Source organism: Pseudopipra pipra, chromosome 3 (assembly GCF_036250125.1).
Source record: "Pseudopipra pipra isolate bDixPip1 chromosome 3, bDixPip1.hap1, whole genome shotgun sequence".
In the NCBI taxonomy this organism is placed as follows: domain Eukaryota; kingdom Metazoa; phylum Chordata; class Aves; order Passeriformes; family Pipridae; genus Pseudopipra; species Pseudopipra pipra.
The window spans coordinates 95,847,513-95,869,184 of NC_087551.1; the positions used below are offsets into that span (position 1 = coordinate 95,847,513).

Here is a 21,672-nt window from a genome sequence, read left to right on the forward strand (position 1 = left end):
ACTTGAAAAGGGTTAAATACATTAGCCACTCCACTCAAGAAATGAACAGGAGTGAAAAATGCAACTCCTTAGAGACCAATCTGTCCTCTGGGCAAAACATTCGTATCGTTCATTAAGAAAAACAGAGTATGCTTCTTAGAGGATGACAGACGGAAAAAAAATCCCGAATATCAATATTTATTTCCTAAACTAACCTGAGTTCTTTGAAAGGGTGACCAAGCTGATAGAAAGGTGATGAAAGCAATCTATCTGGATTTCACCCAGGCATTTGATAAGCTGTCACATCAGAAACTAGTGGGGAAATGATAAGACAGGAACAAGTAATACATTGACATTGATTAAAAGCTGTCTGTCATCCCAAACCAGAAACTGTTAAGTAATTAAGTAACTAGTTAAAAGGTGGAGAGGCAGAAGTCTTGACACTGGCATGTCTCAACATCTGGGTTCATCCTGAGATTCTTTTACTATATTTTACAAACAATTTCTTAGTATTTATTTCAAAGGAATAAAATAAAGTAGCTGAAGGAGGAGGACTTGTAACTTTTATGATTTCTGCTTCAATGCAGAAAAGTATCTAATTCCACATATGTATATATTTTCTTCATGGATTTTTATTTAATAGCATTATTCTTCCTTACAAAGACATTAGAAAAAGTCAGCAAAAAATAAAAAATAGATTATAGAAATTTATTTCTATGACTTGAGATCTGGACATGATGCACAAAACACTCAGAAGGACAAACCGTAAATTCTCTTTCATGGGAGTAAATGGAAAACCCATATACTGAGTTTTTTATATGGGGAAAACCCATGTACACACAAATAGATTTGTTTCCTGGTCCCTACTCAAAGGCATCCTAAACTGAAGTCCAAGTAGTGGGGAACCTCTGGCATTTCTGGAGAACCAGCTGAAATTCAAAGTGTAACACAAATGCAAATAACAAAAATTCAGGAAAAACTTGGGATTTGTTCCAACTTGAAACAGAAAGAAATTAAGTAAAGAAGCATGAGACTCCTCTAACTAAAGGACATGATTCTACAAAATCTCTTTCACTTTTCTCTCTTTGTATATGATTCTCCATTTAATTCTGTGCAATTGCAACTTTTCAGTTTTAAGAGATATTCATAATTCAGGATCAGATCCTGTCAGTTTTTTAATAACATATCTTCAATTTACATACAGACTTCAAGTAAAATGGGAAATATAAAAAGATTAAAGTGTTCATGACAGTTTAAAGCAAAGAAGTGCACTTGCCTAAAACAAACATATTCACTTTTTCCTATCTTATTATTAATAATACATGTATAAAGCATATTAAGAACTACAAAACACAAACATGTCACACTTCTTTCTCTACTGCAGTGTTCAAAGTAACTGATAGCTCATGAATAACGGTTTCAAAAGCTGTATGTGGATACGCTTCCCAATACTTAAGCAGTACAAAGAACTTTAATCTCAAACTGATAGGTTTACAGAGGTATTATTTAAACATGAAAGTCTAATCAATATCCCAGAAGAGCCATGTACAATGTATTTTTTTAATATACCTTTGTGCAACTGAAAAGACGTTGGACCTGAAAATTATATATTTCATGTTTGTGATACTGAAATTTTCAAATTGGGCCTAGCTCAATATACAGAAGTCATTAGATTATGAAAAATCTGATTTTTCTCCCCCGCCTTACTTTTTCACCCACAGAATACAAAATGATTCTCTACCAGAGTCATATGGAGGTACTGCAATCTAAACATATTATCAGCTGTGACAGAAATGCTATTTCTGTTAAATAACAAAGGAATGCTGTGACAACCCTGTCAACTTTTGGCAGGTAATGGTACCGATTCTATTCCTTGGGAGTTTTGCACTACTGTGGTTCAGCGTGCCTTTTCTGACTGGCAGCAGGGCGGAAGGAGAGAGGCAGCTCTTTCTTGTGGCCATGTATGTAGTGGGTTGGCTTTTGGATTTTTTAGGCCCTCCTTAGCAACAGCGGTCAGAAATCTAAGGAAGTGTTCCATATCATCCTTTAGCGTAACACAACATATAAAAAGGCGCAGATAAGAGAGCTCGCTCTCTTCTCTCTTCCAGTGGCTGAAGACAACAGGTCTCTCCACAGATGGTCTTTGCTTGCATAGGCCAAGGCCTGCCTGCTTGGACCTGCTTTTATTTCCGGTCCCTCCGGGAGGCGTAGGGGAGTTGGTTGATGCTTCGAGCGGTTCTGCTGTCTCGTTCAGGGAAGTATTTAATTCGGTTTTTGTATTTATTCACTAGCTTTCTATTAATGGGTATATTTGGAGGATATTTGTTTTTAGGGGTTTTTTTTATCCCTGTTTCCCCCCTCCCTTTTCCTTTTTTTCCCCCAGGAGCTCCCCATTGTGTGTACAATTTATTCAAATTGTATATATAATTGTAAATATATGTGAATATATATTTTTGATATAATTCCATTTCGTTTGTTTTTTTTTCCCTTGCTTGAGAGAGCGGGAGGGGGGACGAGACAGCTTGGACTTGGCAAGAGAGCCAGACCAAACTTACACAATGTAGTACCCTCATCATCGGTTTGTGACAGTCCTGACTGTTAGCCAAGCTTTTGCATGTACGTGACCCTAAATTCCCTCAACTGGTACATCAAACTCAGTGTAGTTACAATGACCTATATTTAATGCAGAGTTTCTCCAAGAAAGCAGTACCTTGCATCATCCCTGAAACATGACAGTGCTTCTCAGTGGGAACAACTTCAAACAATGAAGAAAGAATAACTGCAAGTTTTGAAAAATCCAGGTAGTAGCAGAAACAAAGTAGATTATTTTAGGCCTGATTGTTCTGTATGTACTTATCAAAGTGTACAAACAAGTAGCTTGTAAGTAATATCAATATGAAACAGATCTGAGTTATTTAGCTTGATTTTTGGTGCAGAAAGCTGAGTGGAGTTGACCAAGTCAATATAAGGATTCATCTCAAATTATTACAAAAGCTCTTTCAGAGAAATTACTCTTTTGACTTTTCACTTGGGTGCTTCACCTTCCTGTACAAAGTGTACTAGGAGTCTCACTGCTAATGGAAGGCTTTATGAAAGACAATGAAAAGTAAAAAAATAAAGAAAAGCCTGAGCAACTAATAAATTTCAGATTTTTTTATCAGATAATTTTCAGATAATTTTATCTTAAATAATGTGCATCTGTTTTACAAAAAGGTGGATGAATCATTTTAGTACCAGGGCTCTTTCAATGTTTTAAATATGTGACTCAAAACTTCCAGAACCATCTCTAATCCCATATTACTTGAAGACTTTCAAATTCCTAGGTGAAAGCATACAAGCATAGATTTTTTATAATGTAGATAACAAGGTTTTTGAAGATTCTTTATGAAAGAGATTATCACATAGGGCTGACATTTGCTGTGAGCAAGTTTCTAATTTGATGGGGAAAGGAAAAAGCATCTCCAAAACCAGCTAAGTTAAACACAAGGCAAAATTGTTGTTCTTGAATATTTCTCAAAGCACCAGAGTTTATCACTGTGTGCATGCATTTATATATCTTTGGTGTTTTTCACTATAATATTTCAGTACTAATACAATATCTACTCTGTCTCCACTAAGAGATGGGTGGATGTTTCAGAACAAGGACCTATATCTACCTTGATACTTTTAATGCATTTTAAATACCCCATGTGCTTCCAAAATTCTTTTGAGAATCTTGCTTGAGATCCTGGCCTAAAACATTACTGCCTCACCCCCATCTGAATTCTCTATGTGATGAGCAGTACATGAACATTTGTAGTGAAATCTTGTAAATTTAATAAAATGTTACAGGTTACGGTTTAAACAACAGTTATTCATACTTAAGATGCTTCCTTAACACTCTTTGCTGCTGTTCTCACCAGTGCCTCAGTAATGTAAGTACATTTGTTTAACATGAACTTGGGAGTTCACTGAGTCTCATTTAAAACCTAGAAGCATTTATGGGACTATTTTCATTCATTTCAGCTTTCTTGGGATCAGACCTGTAGAATTTAGCCATATAGTGATGCCGCTTCTAGAAATAATCACTTATCAGCCCATCTGGAACAGTACTCAAATGTAGAAAAAGATAATATCTGTATCTGAAATATTCAATTCCAAAGACACTGAATTCAAGTGGAAACAGCTGCATAACCAGAAACATCCAAGTATACTGACTAAATACTAATCGTGTACTGGAAGCATACCGTTTTCAGTGAGAATAACATGAATGCAATTCATTAATATTCATGATTACCACATGTATTATTAGTATAATTAACCTCATTCATATATCCATAGGCATGGATTTGGATAGGTGGACTACCCATTCTTATGGTGAGTGCAAAATCAGCTGGAGAGCTGGGTTTGCAGTGTTGTGATGACTGATAAAAACCTTGGCCACTGGCTGGATACTAGTGGCATCTCCACACATAAAACTGGGGTCAGTTGTTTAACACCATTAATGTCTGGAGGAGGTGATGGAGTCCATCATCAGCAACAGTATCAGTTTAGGGGGAAAGGTCAGCAAGACAGCTGTTAGTACTACTATTCAGCAGAATCTGACTGGCTAGAGAAAGAGGCTGATAATAAACTCGTGGTGTGCAAGATAAATGCCAAGTCCTGTCTCTGGTATATAATAACCTCTTGCCTCAGTTGAGCTGGTGGTCAGTTGATTCCAAGGCAGCTTTGCAGAAAAGGAGTTGGGATTCCTGGTGGATAACAAGGTGAATGTGACTTAATGGGGCACCCTTGAAGGCTGTCAAATATTGGACAAAGTTTCCTAGAAAGGCTGCAGATATCTCTATCCTTGGAGATGTTCAAAATTGACTCTATAGGGCCTTGAGAAACTCCAGGTCAGCATTGCTTTGACTGGGACCTGGACTAGATGTTCTGCAGAGCTCCCTTACAATTTGTATTATTTTGTGATTCTAGATTTTAGCAATCTCTTTATAAAAAGATGGAAGACTACACATTTACACTGATTGCAAAAGTATTAGCTCTCTTGCATATTACATCAACCTATCTCCATCTTTTATGAATGAATAGAGTTGTACTTGAGTATTCTTTTGTAGCATCATATCCTGTTCAATTTTCACTACAGCATATTTGTCATCCTTAAAGCAAAAAATAATTTTGCAAGTCTGACACTGCAACAATGAAAGTACAGCATGCTCATAAGCCAGATATTTTCTAGCTAAGAAGATATTTGCTAGCATCTGTTTTACACGATTTAGTGACTACCTTCTGCACAGACATAGCGCACCATTTGTAGTATATGCTCTTTGCTCAGTATATTTAATAAAAAGATTGCCTTCTGTTCATTTGATAATGCAAATTTACTTGTCTCAAAAAAATGAATTTGTATACCCCAAGAAAATATAACCTTCTAGAATTTGACTTAGTTTATAAAACGGCATTTTTTTGACAGTACCATGCAATTAAAGGGCACATCACTGAGTGTACATGGGTACCCAAAACATGAAAATTCCACTGCTAATTGGCCTGTTTTCCAGTGTACCTCTCCATGACACTCTGCTTACCATGTTTTTCTGAAAACTTTTTAGGATCCCATAGATTTTTATTACTTGCAGACTAAACGTGTGGCTGTGCTTCAGTTAACTTGAAGCCTGCGAAGAAAAATTAGAGACTCTACTGTGTTGTAGCTTGGAGGCAGTAAAGTTATTTGCTATGGAGATATAATATGTGCTTGTGTTCATGTCACAGAATCTGCATAAATATCAAGCTTGTACTCTCCTGTATATTGACAATTTTCTGGCTCTGCAGGTTATTCCGTCAGTCACTAAGTTCTGGATATCATCTTTCCTGCACTTCCTATGGTTTCCCTTTACTTTGTCTCCTTTTGTCTTTCTGATTTGCAACAGAAAACAAAAAATGAACATAAGCTATTATATGACAGAATGTTGTCTTGGTTTTGTCGATAGTTGTTGTTGTAGTTTCACCATAACTCATTCTAATTGTCCTTCATGCAATTAAAATAAAATTTATTTTAAAAGAGAGGGAGTCTCAATACTTTCTAGGAAGTGATGATCCTTTAATACCAGTATGTACTGATTTAATATAGTAACAACACCCAGCAACTGAATTTCAGACACTATGTGTATTCAAATAAAATGAATAAAAATAAACACCAGCTTTTTCTCCTAAGTCACAGAATTGAAAACAGCCATTCCCTGAAGCACTGCTACTGAAGCTCTCTACTACTGGACCATTTGCTGAAGCTCCTCGTTCTCTGAGCTCTCCTACCCTGGATGACAGTTTTTCTTTAGTAAAACTCTACATTAAAAGGCAAATAAAGTGAGCTTTAATTCAGCTGCTTTTTCTTGATTCTGAGGAATTATAATGTCTCTGCTGAGAAACCAAGTGAGATTAAATTTCACACAATCGTATTGATAATCATTCTTCAATGGCCTTCTTTATCTCAACTAGATTTCAAAGGTGCAATAGCAAGAAAGTGATGGTTCTGGACATTCTAAATAGGATATATTTTACTGTGCAGATTTTAAAAGTTGATGGAACATTAGGGCTAGTTTATTTGAAATACAGAGTCCTGAATTTCTCTCTTTAGAGAGTTTATTTTTACCACACCAGTCATTCAAATACATCTCATTCACCTGCTGATGGTACCTAAGGCAACACAATTTAATTGAAATCATAACTTTCCCTCTGAGCATGTCCAAATTCTGAGGCACATAAATACTCCAAAGACAAAAATAACTGAACACATTTAAACATTCAGTTTCTATGGATACAAATAAAAGTAAAATGTCTAATGTGAGTTCTTATTCAGCCTGATGCCTTACAGATTAGAAGCACTTCATTAAGCCTTAGAGACAGATATTATTCCATAAATAAATACATAAAATAATAAAAAAGAACCATCCAAAATCCCACATCTTCTGTTTCTGATATGCAATTGTGTATTCTAGTTGTGTAAGGATTACCACTGGCAGACAGTTCCTGCTTTCCCATTCCCACCCCACATTACAGCCTTATTGATAGACTTGAGATATGGTTTGTGTCATTTTCAAAAGAAAAATTTTTCTGTTGAAACATGAGAAAACTCAAAGCTCAGGACTTTGAGGCTTCTGGCCTTCACTCCAAGTGTTTAGAGAATAATAGCTACAGAGTTAACTGCTACAGATGCCTCATGCTGCTAGGTCAAAGTAATGAATGTTACATGGCTGACCTTTTAAGCCAAGATCAGCAAAAAAAGACCTGAAAAGCACAGTAGCATGATTAGAGATGTAGAAGTACTCGTGAGATTTCTCTCAGGCAGTTAGACACAGAGCCTAGTTTTTAAAAGTGTATTTTAAATGGCACTCTATTCAGTCTTAAAGATCATATTCGAAGAGGTGTTGTTCACAATTGTCATCATCTTTAATGCTGTTTTCTGAATCCTGTGCTTCTGCAAGCCTTATTAATTAGCTTAATGTCTGAGTAAGCTCTTTCTTCTCACAAACTGCAGGTAAAATACAACATGAGATTGTCAGCACTGATGGTTTCTGTAAAGCTTTTTGCTAAAGCACAAGCTTCAATGATTATTCCTCAGCCAAATTCCATGCAATAGCCATGAAAGCCATCATTAGCACAGCACTGGGCTTCAACTCAGTTCCTGGTAGGGCTTTATTAGCTCCATACTGTATCACATTAAATATGGCTGCAAGGTTTTTTGGTCTGAATCTTGCTCACAAATGACCAGCTCAGAGCCTGAGCAGAATGACTAAAAATATAGACATCTAGAAGAGCCATAAATTACAGCAGGGGGGCCAGCTTTGACCACCTTAAGTTGACCTAACTCACTTTTTTTTATACCATTAAACCTGTTTATTCACCAAAGTATCTGCCAAATGTTTTGTGTTAGTAAAGACCATGTATCTACTTTGCTAAAATTTATTGGGCACTGTCTTTGTGCCTGATAAGGACAAAACAGCTGCATAAAGCTGGGTTCAATGGATAGAAGTTCCATTGCCTGCTGAACCAACTAATTGCAGTGCAGACACAGGCAGGAGCAGCATCACAAGTGTTCCCAAGTGGAGGCTAACGGCAGTGAGATCCCTCACACCTGCCTTGGGCAGCTGCAAGGTCTCTGCCTGGTCACTCCCTGCTCGTGTGGCTTGGAGCCCCCCATGTCCTCTTTCAGTTTTCCCATGCTTGCTATCAACACCGTGTTCTTTTCAGCCTCCTTTACTGGCAATAATTGTCCCTAACAACACTTCAGACACTGGATTCTCACTTATCAGTGCCTGCATTTTTGTAGTTGAGGGTTTGTTATGATGCAGACCCACCCAAGGAAATTCTACACGTACCACTCCTTTCTTTATGTCTATAGATGCCTACCCATGGCACTGTGTTATGGAGATTTACCACTCCAGTAAACATTAATTTAGGGATCTCTCATCTCCATTTTCCACAGTATCATTAGTATTAGTTGTCTAAAACTGCCATTTCACTACATATTCTCACAGTCTTATTAATATATGCTTTATTTGTTCTTCTGGCATAGAATTTTAAGAAGATCTGACTTGTGCAATCAGGTTGTTGATTGGTCTGGCAGTTTGCAGATTCCCCACCAATTAACTGAAATCAAGGGCTGATTTTAAAAAGGAATAAGAATTACTAGAGACAACTTGTGAAAATCAGAAAATGAGTAGAGAAATGCACAATAGTGACTCCACTAAGGCAGAAGCCAAGTGCCCAAATTGCACATGGGTATTAGGTGGGCAGTGCTCACACAGTTGAAGGGTAGCAACATTATTACTACTGTATGGGCTGTTACATGGGACAGTAGAGGAACACTGGGAAGGGAGGAATGAAAAGTCAGATAATGAACACAATTCATGGGACATTAGACTTCAGTATTTCCACTTGCCTAAATAGGAACTTATTTTGTGCAGTTATCATGCTCATCAGTTATCCTGATTAATTAAGACTTGACTGTATACTTAATACCTTATCAATTCTTATGGAAAAATCTGATGGAAAAATCATTTTACTTATAATTCACTAAGATCCCAAAAATTTATGTTACTTGGCTAGAATTCTACCAAAATACTTCCAAGTACTTTAGAAGCCTGAACTTACCTTCCATGCTTATTTGGCTCAACAGGAGTAAGACTCAACTGCCTAAATGAATCCTAGCAAACACTGTTGATAGCCAATGTGGAGATGAAGTGCTATTGGGGAATAGGCTGCTATTCATCTAATCTTAAAACAGAGATCTTCAATAGGTCTGATGAACCACATCATGAAAGTATTTGCTTCTCTCCATTTACTGTAGAGTCTGGGGTAACTAGCTTTAACAGAGACTCCTACAGTGTTGTACAGTGTATCTTAGATTCAAGTCGGATGAATGTTACCTCAGGAATTCAAATGTAGAATCAGATACTTAATGTACAAAAAAATCATGTCAAGGATTCTACAGTGAAATTCTTTAAAAGGAAGAACAAAACAAAATAGGCAAATCTCATTTAACCCCAGCCGACTCCCCCCCTCCAGAATTAAACCCAGAGATTAATTTTTTTTTTTTTTTCAAAACTTCTTGTTCTGTATCTCCAATGCAGTAAAACAGATAGGCTGAACAGTTAGGCTAATATTAGAGACAGACACACTAATCACTACTTGGAAGGGATCTTCCCTGCTGTCTCCTCTTCCAAATGCACTTTTTCTGTGAGGCCCAAATTTGGCAGCTGATAGCACAAACTTCCACAGTGGTCTGTGGCATACTGCAAAGAAATAGCCATAGCCCTGCTTTCCCCAGTCCTTTGCACCTCCTGTAACTGAACCTTGTCAGTTTTAACCCAGTCTATTCTGCCTCAATCAAACACGCTGAATACTTGTCTATGATTTAGCAAGAGTTAAAATTATCTTTTAGGAAAAAAAGCAGTGAAACTGCAAAGAAAAACAAATATGACAACCAGTTCTAAATGGTAGCTACTAACAATAATATTCTTCAGTACCTATGTTGAGTATTTCCTACCCTGAACCCTGCCAGGAGGTGACTCATACATGTAGAGACACTAACTCACACAGGGAAACCTTACACCACAATGCTTAATGAGTCTATGAACCCCTGCACTGATTCACCACCTGATACACTCCACTGCACACCTCTGCAACCTGGTCCAGAGATTATCCAGACCTGAAGATGCTCAGTGTGGGCTGAGCTTTGCTATTGCTGAGTAACTTCAAGCTTGTTGGCCAGGGCACAAAAGGTGGGAAGGCCACTGCCCTCCCCTTTCTCACACCCACATGGGTGCAGGTTGTGGACAAGCTCACATTCAGATCTGCAAACGCAGAAGTGAGAGCTTCCAGCATCCACAGTCTTGCCGCAGGCTGTACATCCCCACTGCCTAAAATATGGAAATCAGCTTCCAGAGCTGACCTACTTGCTCCAAGGGAGGCCCTGTGAAGTCAGTCCCCCAGCTATGCTTGTACTTACTTCCATGCCAAAGTCTGGTAATGCAAACTCAGGGAAATCAGCAGTGCAATTTTTAGGGATTTTGAACTTAGTGTCAGGGTTTGAGAGTAATAAGAGTTGCCTTAACAATCCAGAAGAAAGCTGTACTAAGGCTGGTTTGGAGTGTCTATAGATTCATAAAACTTTTATTTTTCCTACTTTTTTAGAAATATTATGAAAACAGTTTAAGACAGTGATAGCTTATACTTCTATCTTGTCCTAACATGCCCAAAGCCTTATCTAGCATTCTTTGCATATCCAGTACTGATGGGAAAATAGGTTAGACTTCAGCTATATAACTCTGAAAAAAAATCTCAAATACCCCAAACACCTCTATTTCAAGAAAATATAATTTGCTGTCTTGTGCAAATTGACTAAGATTTTGGTATCCACTTGAGAGAGCTTCTGCTCACAAAATATGCTTTTTTCTCAATAAATAAAAGAGATGACTTCAAAAGCCATAAAACATTTGAAACATTCACATCATCTCATCCCTAATTCTTATTGCAGACACTCCTCCTATTGCATAACATATGTGTTGGAGAGGTTTGCAAAAGTTTATGCAAACTGTACACAATATTTTAAAGATTAAGCACTAAAATACAGAGGAAGAGGTCAAGAAAACAGACAAGCTATGATATTAAACAGCAAAATAAGAACACTCTACATAACTTTTTAGAGTTTATGAGGAGTGAATAGTGTAACATCTATTCAAAGCATGACTTTCAGTAATATAATTAAAAATGTGTGACAATCTACAAACAGAGCTATAATCCACCTTGACAGAAGTTAGTGCATCAAGCAAATCCTGACCTGGGAGTCCTGCCACTTTCGTAATTGGAACAGTAACTGGGTTTGCCTGAAAGAGTGAAATGTATTTCTCATCTTAAATTGTACCAATGGATAACGGAAAAATCAGACAGAGCAGAAAGACTGCAGAAACAACTGGAAAATAAATGCAGTTGAAGACAAGTTCCTGTTGACAAAACGTACTTAATTGAAAGGAATCAGATCATGCAAGGAAAGTTGTTTATGAGGCCACATAAGAAGGGCTGTAAAGCTCTTATTTTAAAAATATGGCAATATTCTGAGCTAGAAAGGCATGACAATAATGTACACCAAGGGAGGAACTGCCTCCCAGTTCTGTGCAGGCTCTAACAGGGAAAACTCGGCTATCTGATGGCTACAGAAGAAACAAGCGCAATAGTCCCAGTGAGATAATATCTCTGTACAAGTGCATACTTGCTCAGGATTATATCTATATGGACTTTATTTACATGTTGTGCTGGTTTTGGCAGGAGTAGAGTTGATTTTTGTCACAGTAGCTGGTATGGGGCTACGTTTTGGATTTGTGCTGAAAACAGTGCTGATAATACAAGGATATTTTCATTGTTGTTGATCAGTGCTCGCACAAAATCAAGGCTTTTTCTGCTCCTCACCCTAACCCACCAGCGAGGAGGCTGGGGGTGCACAAGGAGTTGGGAGGGGACAACAGCTGGGAGAGCTGACCCCAGCCGACCCAAAGGATATCCCACAACACATGGTGTCGTGCTCAGCATAAAAAGCTGTGGGAAGACGGAGGAATGGGGGTGACGTTCGGAGTGATGGTGTTCATCTTCATGAATCACTGTTACCCTGCTTTCTTGGAGACAGCTGAATGACGTGGTGAATGAATTCTTTGCTTTGCTTTTGGGTGCAGCTTTTGCTTTGCGTATTACACTGCCTTAATCTCAACCCACAAGTTTTCTCACTTTTATGCTTTCGATTTTCTCCCCTTGGAGGGGAGTGAGCAAGTGGCTGCACAGGGCCGTGCTGCTAGTTAGGATTAAACCATGACACAAGTAAATAAAATGGGCCTGGGCCACCACATTGGCCTTGAGGCAGACTGACACTACACAGCTCTTGCTTGGCCCATTGAAATCCTTCATCCCCTCTTCCAGTTCCACAAATATGATACCTGCATCAAAACTGTTTTTTGGGAAAGATGTATGGCCAATCTTAGTTCTTGAAACATACCCAGGCACACGCACAGGTAGTATGCTGGCACTTAACTATGTGGATGGCCACATGCCAGCAAAGAGACTCAGACTCCAGCTCACTTCAGTTTACTGTGGCAGATGCAGCCACAAGCACTGGATAGTACAGTTCACTGAACTGGTACAGCTGAGATTTAGACCAGATGTGTAAAAAAGGGATGACCTAGTCCTACAATAGGAGAGGTTGGATAATTATAGACACGGAGGAAAGGAAGGTTTGATCAAAGAAAAGTGACAGGAAAACCATTTTTCATTACTACTTATCTTTCACTCTGGTACTGTAAAAAAGATCCTAGCAATGATGCACAAAATGCATGATGGCACACCGTGCAAGTCTTGTGTTAGTGGATACTTTGCTTGCCCAAGGAATGCAATTGCTCTGTGATTTCTTTGACACAAAGACAGTACAGCACCTCCATATTCAGAAAAAATTGCTTTCATCTCATATTATTTATCTACTTACTTGGATCAAAAGCTTAATATAAATATAGTGTTCCAGGGAAATTATCTTTTGCTTGGTTTGCTTCTGGTCTCTCTGTTTATTTAGCAACTACATAATTTGATAAAATAATGGGGAAAACATGAGTTTCAAATTCCAATTTGTCATTTCAAGACAAATATAACACTTAAGTAAGTGGGTGCATCTTGTGTGGTGTGGAAAGTGTTACAAGAATGCAAGTAATTCTCTGAAGGAAGAAAATAAATTTTTGCCTGGATTCAGTGAGAATGTCTTATAAGATGTAGCAGGAAATGAGGTTTTGGATAAAACTCATGAGGGCTTGGGCTACACTTTTGAAGCCTATTCTAATTTTGATTTTTTTGGGCTCATCATGGCTAGGCTTCACGAATGAAGATTTGGGAAAGGCTCTATCCACATTTGTTACAAGCACACTGGTGGCTAATAAGGCCAACGTGAGATAGACAAGTACGATTGCAAACGGCACAGCAGAAAGACTCCTTAGGTGGTATATTCTGCAAGGCACGATTCTTTCTGTCCACAATGGAGATATAAATAATATTTAAAGGTTGAGATCTTCCTGATTATGTTGAAACTCAAAAATTGCCCAGTTAATAACGATGAAAGATATTTCTATGGAATGGTGCATTATTTCAGCATTTGCTCTTGGGGATTACTGCCCAATATTGTCACTAAAGCAAAGCAAAAACCTGTGGGTGATGAAGTATAAACATTGCTCCATTACAGTAAGAAGTCATAAGTATTGTAGTTTGAGCGCTTACATAAAAATTTGTGAGCTACCATTTCCATAGCAACAGGCAACATAATTTAGCTAAGATAGCTGCTTTCCATTCTAGGCACTTCATTGTCATTGCAATTTACAAAACACAGAAGTACGTCTTCTAAGACCCTAACACAGTAAAGAAGCAAAACACGGGAAATGCTGAGGAAGACGCAGCTTTTATTTCAGATGCAGGACAATAAAATGCTTCTTTCTCTTCTCATCTGTATTTCATGGGATTCTCTACCATCCTCAACGCACCATATACTAATTTAGTTCTCCTTATGGTGCAGGAGATCCAGTGAAAGACACCTGAAGCTGGCCTGTCTCTGTGTTAGTCTTTCTGGAATGTGCAGAAGCAGCATCTTCACTGGCAGATTCCCTCTTTCTCTCTTTCTTTCCCTCAGTTACCAGAATAAGATTCATTTCAATGCACGGAGTCAGCACAACATATCTGGGGCACCTGTTAAATCTCATATTGAGCCTACACACAGTTACTAATTTAACACACTGCTGACACACTCCCATAGTCGTAATACTTTTGCTTCCCCAACAGTCCTGTGATTTTTTTTTTTATTAATCTGAATCACTTTAAAGTGCTTTTTAAAAACATCTGGCTCTGTAGTTTTAAATTTAAAAAAAAGAAGTCTAGGAAAAAATTTTAAAATGGGAACTTACAGAAACACCAGAACTAATATTCTCACTAAAGTTACCTTGAAATTTCACACTTGAGTAGCTGCAGTCTAAATGGAAAGATCAGGGGGAGCACCATCAATTTCTGTCTACTGGAAGTATAGGATTGCAGCCTGCAATCTTTGCCTTGCAAAGAATAATGTCTTATACTATTTTCTCAGTGAGGCTGGAAGAATTCCTTCTGAAGGAGAGATCTGATTGATGTCAGCAAGTGAATCATCCCCCGTCCATGGGAAATGGATGCTTTTGAAAGCAAGCTGTATTGGCCGCTGCATTTGATAGACTCTGTAATGAAGTGATGTCTGTCTCTAAAGTTGTCCTGAGCTGAGCCCCTGACAGGAACCCTAAGGCACTCACCTCTTCACAGATTTTCCTTACTATAGAAATATGCAAAAGGCAAAAACATAAGCTTTTAACTTCATCACTGAGAATTAATTATGCATGATATTAGGATGCAGATAATTTATCTGACTTCTAGGTTTTTTTCCCATTTTGGCAAGTTGAACAGTAGATCAAAGGCAGGAAGTGATACAGGCAGCTGGAAAAGTAGCTGGGAGTACAAACATTTGTCCTGTGGGTACATAACATGAAAATTTCACTGGAGCAATTCAGGGATCAAGTGTGAGATACAATAAAAGCCACTTATGAACTCCACCTAAAAAATATATAAAACATAAACATGGTAGCTAGCTTCTTTTTTCCAACTACAATGCAATGCATGCCTTTTTACAGACAAAGATCCCATGGCACAGAAGAATAATCCTCTACTTCTACATCCATCCAAACAAATACACAGAACCTGAATATTATTACATTTAGACAAACCAAGTATGCATGACCTAGCACTGTGATGAAGGTTTAAGTGTTCAGTTGATATGAAAAAAAAAAGCATTACACCTACCAGAGTAATTATTACAAGAGTATTTTTATCCTGTAGCTGAACATACGCAATAAATGAGTATTAGGTTAAGCTACTGAAATAGTTCATGAGCCTTTATTATTGTACAGGACAAATTCTGCAAGTCCCTCTTACAGATTTCATCACTGCAATGGTTAGTTCTTGACCTGTGATGCAGGTTGAGTGTGCCTGCTGAACTAACAAGAATACTGACTATCCTGTTTCTGAGGAAATTGATTCAGTGCTAAACACCAGGATTATAAAAAGTCATCTCCATACTAACTAGCAGTGGCTAGTCTTGCATTAAAATCAAACACATAACATACACAAATCATCGATCTTGATAGGTAAGTTTTACACTACCACATCCATAATTTATTGTTACAGGAATCACAATCATACTTAGTCAGAGACAACTATGGAAAACCAGCTACTATCATCTCTGATCATCATGATCACTTCCTTGGCTGAGATCTGAAGCAGGAAACAGTTCTAGAACTGTGTCAAAAATAAAATTTAAATTATATCGACAAGTTTATTTTGAAATAGTAAAGACTGCTTATGGCATTTTAGCTTTGAGAGTGTCATTTAATATTTTGATAAGAATATGTTTATATAGCAGTATGATTTATTCCTGTTAAAAATCTTGTAACAACAAAGAAATATTTGACTCGTGGTCTATGCAATACATTAAACCACTGTGCAGAATTTGTTGGCTTATAGAGAATTATCTAAACATCTATTCTCCTTGGGATAGTTTTTGTGATTCACAGCTGAGACTTCTCATTTCAAGAGAAGCAAAAAGGTTTCAAAAATATAATTATAAATTTAAAAATATTATGAGGTGATATTACTTTATCAAAGATTATTTTCTCTAAAATTATACTTTAAAAATGAGATCTACAATAAAAAATATTATTTTAAAATCTTCCTTGTTGCATACAGCAAATAACTAAAATACATTAAAAAGTGCCGCCTGATCACTCAATTGGCCACTGAGGATCATAATGGTCATGATTCATATTGTGGCCTTTAAAACACACATATATAATAAAATAGAATATATATTATATAAAAATAGAAAAATATTTACTATTATGAACTACTTATTTTGTAAAATATTTTAAGTACAACCTTCAGATGCTACAAGCCAGCCTAAATATAACTAAGGAGTAACGCTGGACAGTACATAATCACAGTAAATAGAAACCTCATCAATGTAGTATTTCACATTTGTCTATTTCAAGCAGTTACTACCTGCAAATTTAAAAGTATTTTTGATATTTAGCTGTCAAAAAAGTCTACATTTAATCCATATCATCAAAAAGAGGAAATTAAAGGAGACAGGTTTTAAATGAGGAGTTAAAGTTTGCAAGAAGTCAAGGTTTAACATCAACATGGTTGTCCTCTTTTCAATTTAAAATCTAAATTATCCTCCTGCACGATTAGTAATTTTCATCTGTTTTCCCTTCTTTGTAACTCTATGACTGAGTCTGCACTCTGGAGCAGGGACACACCATACTGTGCACACCCCAGCTGAGCTTCCCCAAAACACATGCTGTCTGTATCCTGATACCAGGAAAGGTTTGTTCAGTTATGTGCAATCCTCATTGCTTAATACCCATAAGAGGCAGGCTCCAGAGCAACCCAGATTGGAAACATATGAGCTGTTTTGGACTGGGAGCCTGAAGGAGCTCAGAAATAAAAAAAGAAATAAATTTCAATCAATTTGAAATAATCTTTTTGTATCCCCCAGTGCAAATTCACATAGCAGACTTTTCACGTTGGTATATAATGCTTGGTTTTCTACCTGTAGGTTCATCTGGAAAACTGGTATTTTGAACAGCAAGACTATGAACGGCTAAATCCCAATCAAGACTAAAGGCAACAGAAGCATAGGGTACACATAAGCTTTCTCTTCATGGTTTTTACTTGAGACAAAAAAGTCAAAACAAATACAGAACTGTAAGAAACTAACAGAACTAAGAGAGTTAGGAAGTTGGATAAGACCTATACTAGATGAAGTATAATAAATGAAAGACAGCTCATTTTTAGTTTATGATTCTATCCATTCAATTTTACCTAAGCTCAAAGGGACCTTAGTTGTGAGTGACCTTTACAGTTTTGTTTTGTTTACTAGCTCATCATATTCCACCTCCTTATGGTTTGATGGTTTTCATTTTATGTGTTGTGGGGTTCTTTTTATTATTATTTTTATTTTTTGTTTGTCTGTGGTTTTGGTTTGGTTTTTGTTTGTTTGTTTGTTTGTTTGTTTTAATCAAGCTTGTATTCAGCCTAAGCTGAAAGATCTTGCTCTTTTTGAGCATCAAAAAGAATGTTACTAAAGTTCAGCATAAAGGTTAGGAAAAAAACCCACAACATTTTGCCAGACTCAATTCACTGGGCAAGCATTTTCCTAGATAAAATCAAGATGATAGCTAGCCAAAAACATCTGTGAAGTTATAGTTTCTCCAAATTTGTTCTTTAAAAATCTGTCAGCTCTAATCAAATACATTGTACGTTGATATTCCGTTGTTGATACTCTTGTACTAAATTCCAGTCAGTGTTATTTGTTCTAATCCATCCATTTTTCATTAATATTCTACCAGCCTTACACATGCATTGCACAAAGGCAGAGAAAAAGGATAAGGATAAGACTTTCTGTACTTCTGACTCAATATGACTGTAAGTGCAAATAATATGGCTGAGAAGACACTTGCAGATAAACTTCTGTTTCAATTACAACACCCCAGTACTAGTGTAGTGAATGAAATGTCCATTTAAGTTTTTGACCCAGCAGATCTGTGAAAAAGAAAGTGCCCAGTTCAGTAGGCCATTAACTAACCCATGAAATTATGTTCATTATACAAAGTGTTATTTCTTCTGGAAAATGAGCAGGTCACTAACCTACCACCTTATGGCATACTTATCAGACACACCTAGGAATTAGAATGGATATTTTGTGTTCACATTTGATTAGCGTTTGAGGCCCTCTTTCTAGAGAAGCACTTCCCACAGGAATGCACATGCCAAATTCCTACCACAGCTTGAGCTACTATACAAAGACCTGAGAATGCTCATTCCACTTACCTCTATCTTAGGTTTATTGACAGTGCTGAAGACAACAGTCTTTTCCCTAGACTACTAAATGACTTTCAGAAATAAAAAAAAACTAACATTTTGAAGTTGAAATCTAGCATTACATTGCCCACAATGAAGAACTGTTTGAATAAATAAACAGCCACAGCTTTGTGCCTGAGGTATTTCATAAAACCTCAAGCCTCTTTAGATGAATTGCAACAAAACAGCATTCATCATTAACAAAATGAAAAACAAAGTCTGTGGATCTTACTAAAGAGTTTAGGTACCTTGTGGTTGTAGTACAGAACAGAGAAAACACTGCACTCTAAAGCAGATCTAAAAGAAAATTCAACATAGAGGCATAAGGTGCATTTGGATTACCTACTGTAGACTCCTAACTCAGGTGGCACCTAATTAATATGGATGTGATTCAGAACAGGAATTCACAAGTGTGCTTCACAGCCACTGGAAATCAAAGCAGTCAACTGCTGTTAACTACCTCCTCTGTGCTAAAGGTACATTCCTGATCTTCTAAGTGAGTTCATAAAAGATATTAGGTATAGGCCTGTAGTTTGAGGGATGCATTTGAATGGGCTTTGAAGTCTCTATCTTTTTTTAATCCCGCTCCTTAAAAACACATCCTGGCTAATCCTCCTTCTTTTTTGGAATAATGATCACCCAAAACTCAGTGCCCACTCTGGTACGACCAGATTGAAAACAGCTAGATTTCATGTGCTGCCTCAAACCTCAAACCTCATGTTAGCCACATCAAACTGGGGAAAAAAATGTTCATTCCTATTCTATGAGTTATATTTTGGGATCACCATTTTGTTTGTTTGACACAGACAAACACTGTAACTTGAACTGGAGCTAAATCCTTAAAAAGGGAGAATGAAAAAGGTGGTGCTATGTACAAATAAGAAAGTACTTTACTTCTATATACAGCATGAAATTCTACATGAATATATTCTCATAGTTTTTGAAAAAAAGGAAGAGTTCCTAGGACAGCTGTTAGAAAACCAGTCTTACAGTGTGAGCCTTAAAGAATAAAACATATCAAATTTACCAGAACAAAAGTTGAAAGGTACCTTGACTACTGTATATAAATTTTTAGTAGTCATAGGCATGATAAAAGTGACAGTCTGTGGAAGAGGCCAGGTTTGCAGATCAAGGCAATAAGTTCATGAGGCCGAGTGGCACAGCCAGAATACGGCCACCAGTTTCTGTGCGCAGAGGCCTTTCAACAGGCCATTGCAAAGAGTTTTTCATAGACACTTGTTCAGAAAACAGATGTAAAAGGGAGAATTTTCAGTCTTGCTGACAAAGGCATAGCAAAAGGAAGACTGGCAGGTGAAATTAGACAAATTCAATCTTTCCATAACATTGCAATTTCCTAGCACTAAGGGTAATTAAATATTGGAATGGCTTACCAGGGGAGCTGGTGGACTCGCCATTGCTTGGAGCTTTAGGACGAGATTAGATATCATTGTAAAAGAGATGCTTTAATCCAGCTTCTGGAAGTTCTCAACATGCCCATAACACTTGCAGCTCTGCATTAAGACAATGACTATAATCAAATCTCATACTTTCAGCTGATCAACTGCAAGGGTTATAAAGAATTTCTTTTTCCTTTCACATAAAAACCAGACAGATACTTGGGTGTGGTTTACGTTCTGATCTGTCTCTGTAGTAGCAAAGATTGTCCACATTTACAGAAAACACAGGAGCAGCTGATGCAGTGGCCAGTGGTGATAGGGAAAGTACTTTTTCTTAGCCTGAAATTCACCAAGCAGTCATACCCGAATGGGAGCTCACACGAATTTGAAGTCATCCAGATGGATGCAAACCACCTCTGCCCTGGAACCTGTGTGATTAGGTCAGTGCAGAACCAGGTTTGATTTGTCTGCCCTGCTGAGGGCCTGGCAGTAGCACCCATGCAGCATTTCACTGACGCAGCTACAGAGCACTGGCCAAGGGTCAAATGAAAAACTATTGGATCACCATACCCTTAGAGGTATCATTAATGCATCTTGCTAGATTAGGTCAAAGGCTGTGCTTTTCCCAAGGTGAGATAAATAGAAGTCTCAAATGAGTTTGTTTTGTGTTTGCTCAGTGAAACAAATCACCTGTTAACACACTTAGAATCATTTTGACATATCTAATTAAGTAATTGCTATTAAAGATGCATGAGTAACACCTTGATCTTCTCTGTCTCCTGAAAGTTAAGATACTTTAGCGTAACTAGAGTAATCATGTTAGCACACAGGTATCAGGACGACTTTAGTGTTGTGTTTTCCAACTTAAGTAGATACATAAGCATCCCTTTTGGTGTTTAGTTTAGCTACATCTGTAATTATACAATCTGCACTATTTTAGCAGACTACTGTAATGACTTAATTATTAAATGTAAGTGAAGCTGAAGGTAAGACAGAACATTCTGCTGCTTTTACACTTGTGTGAAAAGAGTATGTCTCGACTCTGTCAAATAAAGCATAAAATGAGAAATGGTTGTTCTAGTGATTTCTATGAGCTGCACAGCAGCATGTTCATACTGTGAGTCTCCAAATATGAAAGTCCACGTTTTCGGGCTTTTATGCTTATTGACTACCTATACTGTTCTCCTACACCCCTTTGACAGTTAGTTAAATTCAAAGATATTTCTGTCTCTGCTAAATAACAGGTCATTGGATGGATTTGTGCACAGTTACACCTGGAATGTAATGCAGGCATGTAATTGACCTGTCCTGCAATTTGGGATATTTTCCGTGCAGAATAAGGATGACTTCTCTTTGCCATAACTCTGAAGCATATATACTCTGTTGTCAGTACCGGTCATTATCATTATGTTAAGATTGTCATATTTCAAAGTAAGATGGGACACACCGTGACAGCACCATCTAGTAACACAAAATATTCATGCAAAACAAAAAGCAGACTCAACCTTTAAAAACGAGAGGGAAAAAAAAAAAAAAGATGTACTGACGCTGTTTGTCTCAATGTCTATTTTGGTGACACATGCATATATTTGACATCAGTCATAAAGGTCATATTTACAAGATGGTCCTATTAAGCATGGGTAGCCTTACTCAAACCAAACCAAAATACTCAGAATAAGGGTCTCCTCATCTGCAATGAAAATGGCAAAATCTGCATTTACAGTCTTCTGACTTCTCAAACAGACATCACTTGGTGTGCTGCTGTATCTGAGTGCAAATAACTCTGACAGACTCTGTACCCAGATCTGCTCCA

At 37.4% G+C, this 21,672-nt stretch overlaps 1 protein-coding gene across 22 annotated transcripts in view; it reads right to left on the reverse strand.

Moving 5' to 3' along the window:
• Nucleotides 1-21,672, reverse strand: part of DLGAP2 (DLG associated protein 2) — a 454,541-nt gene that overhangs the window by 134,846 nt on the left and 298,023 nt on the right. For 6 of the 22 annotated variants that reach the window (XM_064650407.1, XM_064650402.1, XM_064650412.1 and 3 more), the window contains exon 4: nucleotides 19,854-19,973. The exons of the other annotated variants lie outside the window; for them this stretch is intronic. The gene's annotated coding sequence lies outside the window, so the exon portion shown is untranslated. The remainder of the gene's footprint in view (nucleotides 1-19,853; nucleotides 19,974-21,672) is intronic. 22 annotated transcript variants of the gene reach the window in all.